Here is a 6226-nt window from a genome sequence, read left to right on the forward strand (position 1 = left end):
GGCCTTAGTGCATGTCTGAATCAGGCCTTTCAAACACTGATTCCAGTTTAAAGATGTTTTTGGTTTGCAAGTGCAGTATCGCTAAACTTGGAGGGATTTGATATTTTAACCAGCACGTGCCAGTAAACCTCCATTTCACCCCAGAGACTGATGGGTTTTTTCCGACTCATAATGTCTGAAAGGTGCAGACAGGCCCCGAAAGAACGAGGCGACTGGAGCACTGGGCAGAGTTGGGTGTCAGGCTGTGGAATTCTGAGGGTTCCAAATGTGCTGTTTCACCTTCTACCCCCCCGAGCTTCCCGCTGCTCTGCCCACTGACAGCTGGGAGTGTCTAAGTGGGTACATCTAAAATACTTTAAATATTAAATATTAGTTCTGTCACAACTATGTATTAAATACGTTGAATTCTTACTAAGGCTAAACATCACCCCTTAGACGCACCCGGTTCTGGGAGCTTATTGGGAGTGGTGGATTCTGGTGTCCATGTGGAGTCCCAGTGACCTGCCACAGCAGCACAAATGGCACATTGCAGGCCTGGAGCCCACATGTGGTCTGCTTTTCCCCAAAGCCTCCAGGGCTGTGACAACACCAGCTGGCTCTTCCCTGTTCAGCCAACAGCGTGAGTCAGTTCCAGGAAGGAACTGTACTTGTATTTCCAGGAAGCTCAGTATTTGCTGCAGGCCTGGCATAGTCTGAACTAAGGACACTGAAACTTGCCCTGTTCCCCAGCCTAGAGGGAGCCATGGCAGCAGAGAGCCCTGTGAAAAGTCTCCAGGAAGAAGCGACATGTCCCTTCTGTCTGGAGTATTTCAAGGACCCTGTGAATAGAGTGTGGGCATAATTTCTGCTGAGCCTGTCTCAGCCAGTGCTGGAACTACTCAAAGGGAGCCAGAGGGGATGGGGTGTGGGGAGCACCAGGAAGCTCTGAAACTGTTCTGTGAAGAGGATCAAAGCCCCATCTGTGTGGTCTGCGTAAGAGTCCCAGGCTCACCGCACTCAGACAGTGCTGTCCATAGAGGAGGCTGCCCAGGAGTACAAGGTAGGGAAATTTGGTTTTAAATTTCATTTCAATCAAAAGTTAATTTCACTCCAAGTGCCTTGAACCCCCTCACAACAGGGCTCCAAACAGCACAGGTACCACTGTGCCAGGTACCGCTGGGATCAGACTGCAGTGCAGCAAAACTAACCCCAGGCTGGGGCTGCCCAGTACCAGTCTGAGCTTTGCTCGTGTGTACATGGACAAGGACCAGCCAGCGTGGTTCCCTTAGTCCCACCAGGTAGCCCTTGGACATCTGCCACAATGTGCTGCTACCAGGATCGTAATGGGCAATGGACAGAGGCCTCTGCCCAAAAGGCATTGCACTAAAAGGGGATAGAACAGACCTGGGGCAAAACCCCTATGTTCCTTAGGCAAGTCTGTCTGTTTAACTAGGGTGGCCACTGAGTTCTCTGCAGAACACAAGACATTCCCATGCCTGCCAGCCTGGGCCCATTCACGTCGGTTACAGTCACACTGTGAAGGACCATTTCCCCCTTTGTCATTGTGCCCCTGCCTGCATTGCTCTGTGTGGGGACAACCCCCACTCCCACCTAACAGGTGTCCTCCTACAGCCTCAGCCTCCTCCTGGCTCTTTTTCAATGGACAAAGCCACAGCTCGTGCTGAGTCCTGCCCAGGCAGGGACAGCGCTCCACAAAGCTGGGACTGCACAGCTCCAGACCAGTCGAGTGGGCTCCCACTGTCTCATGGGGTTTGCCCTGGTGTCAGCCCAGCTCTGTCCAACCAGTGCAATCCCCAGGGCTGCAGGGCTCCACTGCAAACCATACAGGAACCCTGGGGGCTTCTGGGATGTGTGTCACTTTCCTCGTTGCCCCTTCTCAAAAACTGGCTAGTAGCATCACCCCCTTGTGACTCCAGTGTCCTGTTCCGTGATATGCCAATGAGCTCTTCATAACAACCCGTAAAGCTTGGTGGTAATTGAGATTTCTCTGTAGTTATTAACAAGACTGAACCTGACTGTGTAACACATCTGAACAGGACGTGTTCCCCATCTGCATTCATAAAGTGTCATCTCCTTGGGAGTCTTGATGTCACAAAGCAAATAGGAGTTACGTGATCTTGAATTTGGCGGGGGGGAACACCCAGCTCCATCCTCCCTCAACCCAAAGTCAAACCTTCCTAATCCTTTGTGTTTCCTCAGAGAAAAATCCAGGCCCATGTGAAGACTCTGCAAGAAGCGAGAGTAAAGCTGCTGGGACTGAAAGCGACAGGAGAAGAGAAAAGCCAGGAGTATCTGGTAGGCGCCTGTTGTTAGCACCTGGCAGGGGATGGCAGTGGGAGGTGTGTGTGGAGGCAGACTCCTGTATGACCTTGGTGAAGGTGGGACAGTGACCTTCTCCTGGATCATGGATTGCTGGGTGAGTCATGTGCAGACCAGCCCTGAGCTTCCATTGCAGGGGAGGAGTTAATGTCCAGCCCTGGTGGCTTTCCCAGGACTCCTCCCCAAGTGAATGAATGTCCCCCTGAAGTGCTGTCCGCTGGGTCTGCTCATTTGTGTTTGTTCCTTTGTTCTCCCCTGGTGTCTGTCTGCGTGGTGCTGAGTCCTGCCTCCTGCTGCTCTGGGTCTGAATTCCGAGAGCCCATGAACAACACAATTCACTGACCAGGACAGACATGGAAACCTCCCTTTAGGAGATCACAGGGGCCAAAGGCAGAGCTGGGAGAGAATCCCCTGCCTGGTACCCACAGCGTAGAGTCAGGTGTGGGATCTCAGGTTTTTCAAAGACGTTTTCACTCCTGCCCACTCAGCTATCCATGAAAGGGCGCCAGGCTCCATCCTCATCTCAGACCAGCCCTGTTCCTGTTTTCACACAGAAACAGACACAACCAAGAGACAGGTGATCGTGGCTGAATTTCAGCAGCTGTGGCAGTTCCTGGAGGAACAGGAGCGATTCCTGCTGGCCCGGCTGGAGAAACTGGATGAGGCCATTGTGAGCATCCAGACTGACAATGTCAGTAAAAACTCTCTGAACAGATTTCCTGTTTCAGTGAGCTGATCGGTGAGATGGAGGGCAAGTGAGAGAAGCCAGCGAGTGAATTCCTGCAGGTGAGAATGGGGGAGAGACATCCCAGCTCCCCACAAAGGGAAGGGAGGCTCCTGAATCAGAAGCTCTGGTGTCCGTTCTTCCCCTTATTTGCAAAATCCCTTCCCTGGGATCCCCTGTGTGTGTCAGATGGGGCTGAGGTTCTTTTCTCTTTTTCTCCTATAGGACGTCAGAAGCACTTTGAACAGGTACGTGGCTCTCACTCCCCTTCACATGTCCCAGGTGGGGAAAGAGCTTGGAGATTATGTTAACACCAACTCTCCCCAGGGCTCCACAGTAAGATATTAGGGGAGGGTCACAGCCAAGCTGCAAACATTCCCAATCATCTTTAGCCTGAGGGTGTCACCCTTGCACAGAAGACTTTGGAATTCTCCACGCAGTGGCAGAGTCTGTCCTAAAGTATCTATTGGAGGTGTCACATCCCTGGGGGACCGGCTGCCTCAGGACTACATGGAGGGACTATGGCCCTGTCACTGCTGGGCACTGGGTACCATTCAGCCCAGGTGAGCAGTGCTCCTGAGTCTGTCCCACCTGAGGGCTGTTTGGAGATGTGTGCAGAATGAGTTGCAGAGGTGGCAGTTGGTGCCTCAGTCTAGTTCCTAGCAGGAAGATTTCCACAGCACTTCCCGTGGGAACCGCCTGTCCCTCAGAGCCTGGAGGCCAAGGAGTGAATGGGCCATGGAGACTCAATTCCCCTTCTGTCCCCAGAGCTGCTCTCTCCATGGGCTAAGCTGCACCTGCTCTCAGGCTGGAAGAGGCAGAGGAATTCTAACTCCCGGCCCATTAGAGCAGCGACTCGCTAGCAAGAACTGAAGAACCGAGTCACTAAATGCAGCATCGCCATCTGATGTCGTTTCTGTCCAGGTGTGAGACAGGGAAGCTCCACCCCCCAAAGGAGATTTCTCCTGAACTAGAAGGACAAGTCAGTGGTTTCTCCCAGTGAACAGTTGCGCTGTCAGAGACACTGAGCAAGTTCAAAAGTACCTAGAAGGGCTCTAGGAGGGGAAGTGAATTAAGAGTCTGGGACCATGGAAAGCAAATGGCTCTGGTCAGTTGGTTCACTGTTACATTAGTCTTCTCTTTAATTGTGGGGTAAGTGTGGCACACACCTGCGGTCCACCACACTCAGGTTGATTCATTCAACCACTTATTTGTTCCAAAAGCAAGTTTTGCCATTAGTTACCATTGGAGTGAGAAATGAGACGTGCAGAAAAACACTGCCAGTTTCCTTTTCCTGGGCATAAGCAACTCATGATACATTTCTGCTGTAATGTTCTGACTAACTCTTGCAACAGCTGAAATATTATGCACATCCCAGTTATATATTGATAAGCAGGTTTACCCGGCATTGCTCAGGTTCTTAACTCAATTCTGAGTTTGTCTGAAACTAAAGGAAAATGCCCAGGTTTTATTGAAATTATCGTAGTTTTCAAAACCAGTGTTATTTTGATGAAGTTAGTTTTTATTTTGGATTTCTTTTAAAAGGGGATTGTTAACATTTTTTGTTAGTAAATTTTATAACGGAGAATCCCACCATATTTTTCTTCATCGCTCTAGACTCTTTTCATTCACTGTTTTGACTAAAAAGGGTGATAGTACGCTTTCCAATAATATTTTCTTCTAGTTTTCAGACCTTAAGCATAGATTTAGTTGTGCCAAAACAGAACACCCCTCCCAATATCTGCAAGGTTGAGTTCAAAGCAAGACTGTTCCAGGTTCTTCTTATTTTTCTGGTTCACCTTGGTTCAGTCTCATTCAACATTCAGTCAGTTATGTCAGTTTGGAAAACTGTCTTCGTTGTTGTATTGACAATAAAGAAACATTAAACAGAAGGAAGGGGAGATGTGTAACATACACATAAGTGTTATATATGTAATATTTATTTTTCTCTAATTTCAGAAAAACTAAATGAAGAAATACGTCAGTGTCATTCTCCTTCCTCTGAGAAGCTTTGCACAAAATTGCATCCTCCAGTGGGAGTTGGTTTAACTGTGTGGAGCTCTTTGCATTAAATGTAATGTTTCAAATGGTCCCGAGAGAATCCCTTCTCTGTTGGGTTGCTGACATGGGGTTTTATTCTCAGCATTCTTTTTGGAATGGGTTGGTTTTTAGTGTAACTGTGTAAAATGTGGGGAAAGATTAAACCAGATGAATTTCACACCACAAACTGATCTGAAAAGCTGACAGGCAATTCAGCAATAGTTCCAGAGCATGAGGGCAGGAGGCATGATGAATTCCTCTAATCAAATGATCCCCAAACAGTGGGACCCACCCTTCTAGGGGTACATGAAGGAATGCTGGAGGGCAGACCAGCTCACATGGGGGTGGGGAAGGAACTCCACCTACTCCCACTCTGCCCCCACAACAGTAAAGCTCACACCCCAGTTGTAGCTCTGCTCCTCCCAAGCTTCTCCACAGAGCCAGCCGTTCAGTAGGTGAGGAGGGGCACAGACGGATTCCATTACGGAAAAGGTCGGGGAGCAGGATAGGAAAACCTTTGGCCCCACTGGTCTAGTCTGAGCTCCGGCAGGAGTGTGCGTAGAAATAATTCCTCAGCCCTCCCTGGTGTAGTGCTGATAAAGGGAAATAAAATGCAAGAAGTGGGAAAATCCTAACAACCAGCGTGTGTCTGTCTTTCATGTTCAGACAAACTACACAGGGAAATTGGTAAGTGTCATTAAATGTTTTCTGCTTTTTCATTCACATGTTTTTATTCATTTGCCCACTTTTCTTTTTGAGGGGTTGGTGTAAGTTGTTACCTGTGGGGAAACACTCAACTCAGAAGCAGAAGGGGCAATTGGTTCCTATCATCTGAGGTCCTGAAGAGGACAGTGATTTCTCTCATCCTTCACTGTTGCTCTGATGATAAATATAAATAAAACATAAGAGAAATGACTGACAAAAGCCTGTGTTTGTTTTTCTTCCATTTTTAGAGAGAGAGGTGATTGAAATGGGTCAGTGTCATTATCTGTCCTGTGAGAAGAATTTTGGAACTAATTTGGAGTCTCGTGGTCATTTGTTCAGTGGTGTTGCAGTTGTTTGCTTTTAAATTCAATTTTAAAATTGCTAAATAGGAAACCTCTTCTTTACCATCGTCCACCCCCACCTCCTTTAACAAAAAAT

The 6226-nt window shown here is 48.5% G+C and overlaps 1 long non-coding RNA gene across 1 annotated transcript; it reads left to right on the forward strand.

The window, feature by feature from the left end:
* Positions 1 to 2631: 2631 nt before the first annotated feature.
* Positions 2632 to 5880, forward strand: LOC142001602 (uncharacterized). The gene is made up of 4 exons (XR_012642532.1): positions 2632 to 2758; positions 2874 to 3105; positions 3269 to 3291; positions 5003 to 5880. It is a non-coding gene; the product is annotated as an uncharacterized LOC142001602 (long non-coding RNA).
* The last annotated feature ends 346 nt before the right edge of the window (positions 5881 to 6226 follow it).

The sequence above is a fragment of the Carettochelys insculpta genome, chromosome 25, assembly GCF_033958435.1.
Source record: "Carettochelys insculpta isolate YL-2023 chromosome 25, ASM3395843v1, whole genome shotgun sequence".
Taxonomy (NCBI): domain Eukaryota; kingdom Metazoa; phylum Chordata; order Testudines; family Carettochelyidae; genus Carettochelys; species Carettochelys insculpta.